Consider the following 3,668-nt stretch of genomic DNA (forward strand, 5'->3'; position numbering starts at 1 on the left):
ACATAATAGACAGGCATCTGCAAATCACAGGAGATGAATAACCAGCAGGTCTAATGCAACTAGAACTACCTGCTCTGACGTTCCCTGTCTGGTTGATGTAACTACCTGCACTGACGTTCTAACTACCTGCACTGACGTTCTAACTACCTGCACTGACGTCATAACTACCTGCACTGACGTCAGTGGCGTAGCGCAAAATCCCGGGCCCCCCCCCGCAAGGTGGCGGCGGGGGCCCTTTCGCAACGGAGTAAAAAAAAAAGAAAAAAGAAAAAAAACGTTTTTTAGAGGCCGATGCGTTATTGACGTTGCGAAATTTCGCAATATGCACTCTACATTCTAAATGCTTGACTTAGCAAAAGGTACAAACAAGTGAGAGCAATAGCCTATAACTAAAACCAAATGGTAGACTACACTACATCAGTAGAATGTATTATAAGTAGAATAGTACAAGCTTTATTTCTTTTAACAAAGTGTGGTGTGCACAGCAGTGTGATATCTGTAAACATATCTGTAGACTCTCCGCTAAGGGTTGCCAGATGGGATTGAGAATTTCCAACCTAATCAATCTAAAAACGTCTAAATCCACCAAAAACCAGCCCATCTGGCAACCCTGTCTCCGCTGCATCAGAGTCTACTTGTTGCGTAAAATTGGCCAGGGTTAGTCAAATCCTTTGTTGGACATCTCGTATATTGGTATATTGTGGCATTTCTTTACTGTTTGCCATCTGGTCTAGGAATACCCAGGGAGACGCAGACAGCAGAAGTAGATTCGAATAGTAGAATAGAAAAAAGAAACAGCTATATATAGCCTAACCATGCTGAATTACAGTATGTACCTGTATGATGCACTGACAGCCTGTGACTGTGAACCTGGCCGGACCCTGCCTTTCTAGATAGACTTTATTTGTCATTGTACAGTACAGGTACCAAACAACGAAATTTAGGAGGGGAGGCTCCCCTGGTGTTTAAGAAAGGAAAAAGAAACACATTTTGGAAAAAGCATAGATGCATAAAATCACAAGAAGATAAGGAGCTGGTTTACATCAATAGAGGCTATGTACACAATCCACTGTACTATACTGCACAGATAGTCAACTAGGGTTGTCATATTGCACAAGAAAGTATTTTTTTCACATTTTTTTTTAAAGTGTCACAGTTTGCAGGCTTGAAAATGTACATGTTTGTGCCTCAGCACTAGCTGCCATTACAATCCGTCCGGACTTGTCCTGGGCCCAGAACTTAGGCCTTTTCTGTGTTCAGGGCCTTGACGGCCCTGTGGTAGAAGCTGTCCTTCAGTCTGTTTGTCCTAGCGGCCGGGGTCCTGTACCTCCTGTTCGAGGGCAGCTTGACAAAGTGTTCGTGCCCAGGGTGGGTCGGGTCCTTGGAGATCTTGGAGGCCCTCCTGAGACAGCGTGTTTCGTACAGCTCCTCCAGAGAGGGGAGGGTGGCGCCGGTGATCCCCTGTGCTGTTCTCACGACTCTCTGTAGATCGTTTCTCTCCGCTGCCGTGCAGCTGTGGTACCAGTTGGAGATGCCGAAGGTGAGGATGCTCTCCACTGCGCCGTGGTAGAAGGCCACCAGCATCTCCTTCTTGCTGTGTTGTTTCTTGAGGCATCTCAGGGTGTATAGCCGCTGTTGTGCCCTCTTGATGGTGCCTTTAGTGTTGTCCTTCCAGGCCAGGTCATCCCGTATGATGTGTCCCAGGAAACGGAGGTTTGAGACCATCTCTACGCTCTCTCCGTCGATGAGCAGGGGCAGGATCTCGGACTTTTTCCTCCTGTAGTCTACGATGAGTTCCTTTCTGCCTGAGTTTGAGTATGATGCTGCCCAAATAAATGTTATTGTTTAGTGCTGTACGCTTTCGTGGTATTATATTGTGTGAATTATCATCTGTATGTTGTTTTTCTTTCACTCGACTAACCGCCGAGATAATACTTGAGACATGTACTTCCGTAAACATAATTTTTTATTTGATTTTTTTACAATATCGGACCGACAGTCCCACATATAGCGGCTATAATGTCCGAATAGAGAATCTACCACCACCTAAAGAATGCTTATTGTACTTTGTATTGTATTTTCGCTTGCTCATTTTCCTTGTGTCTCGCTGCCTACGTGTGACGTCAAAGTCATGTTGCTATTGGATACGGCTAACTATGTATATATATATTTTTAATATAGGCCTATATATTAAAATTAAGGTTGACACAATGAAGGGCCACTTATTTTCTTTATTTTATATTTTTTAAATTATATTTAAAAAAAAAAGTTTGGATCCAATGTTAGGGGGCCCCCTAGTGGCTGGGGCCCCCCCGCGGTGCGTCGCTTGCCGGCCCGTCCGCTACGCCACTGGCTGACGTTCTAACTACCTGCACTGACGTTCTAACTACCTGCACTGACGTTCTAACTACCTGCACTGACGTCATAACTACCTGCACTGACGTTCCCCGTCTGGTTGATGGGGTTCTTGGGCAGCACTGGAGGCGGCGTTGTGATGCTGCAGTTCCCCTTGCTGCCACACGGCGGCGCCATATCTCTCGATTTCGACAAGCACAAGAACTTCACTTGGAGAGAGAGAAAGGAAGATGTGAGCTACATTTGAGATAAAAGCAGTAGAAAATGCCTTTTTACTTCAGATTTATGTTCAAATGTCTTCGTGATAAGTATAAGATATGGCCATGTTCAATGTTCAGGAATCTGAATGAACATTAAGTGTGGAGTACATTTAAATGGACAGTCTGATGGTGCACCCTGAAGGGAGTGGTGCATCCTGGGAGTTTCATCAGTGACATGGCAGATGGAGGCCAAGAGGTCAGCAGATGTTCATTTCATTTAGCCACGGCAGGGTCAGGGTCAGGGTCAGGGTCAGGGTCAGGGTCAGGGTCAGGGTCAGGGTCAGGGTCAGGGTCAGGGTCAGGGTCAGGGTCAGGGTCAGGGTCAGGGTCAGGGTCAGGGTTAGGGGCAGCCAATTAAATGATATTTGGGTTATTTTCAGGTGCGGGAAGAAGATGCCTGGGCTGCCGTGACTAAAACTAACTAGCATAGACACAGATTAATACGTTTATTTAAAAAACTTGGCATATTTCTGATAATTGAACTTGCCGGGTGGCACTAGGATATTTATACATATTTATGCAGGGGCGCACTTCAACGTGTCGGTGTGGAGAGCCACTGAGGTTACCTAAGATGGCAATGGAGATGAGCAGAGTGATGAAGACAGGGATGAAGACTGTCAGTAGTGTCACACGTGAGGGACAGGCTGGCCCTGGGGACATAGGGAGTAAGACTTAATGACATGGCATTGGGTTAGGGTTGACATCGCCACTGAATGAAATGAAAAACATTTTTGAAGGACAGGATGTCTGCACAAAAGGACTATGTGCCAACAGATACTTCAATATATGCTTAATATGCTTAACCTTCATACATAATAGTTCCAATACAAGCATTTCCAAGCTCTGTGGTTTTATTTGCTAGCTGTCACTGTTGCCCAGTGATAGCTTAGAACACTTATGCAATCAACACAATATTATTGATCAGTTATCTTTATTGTTATTGGTAAATTACTAATCTTCCCAACAAAGGTCCATGGCAGAGCAAGCATACAATAGACATGTAAGAGCTCAAACATGCAGTCCACCAAATATGAAATGCCCAAATCATGTTTT

This window comes from Nansenia antarctica, assembly GCF_963989245.1.
Source record: "Nansenia antarctica genome assembly, chromosome: 10".
Classification (NCBI taxonomy): Eukaryota; Metazoa; Chordata; class Actinopteri; order Argentiniformes; family Microstomatidae; genus Nansenia; species Nansenia antarctica.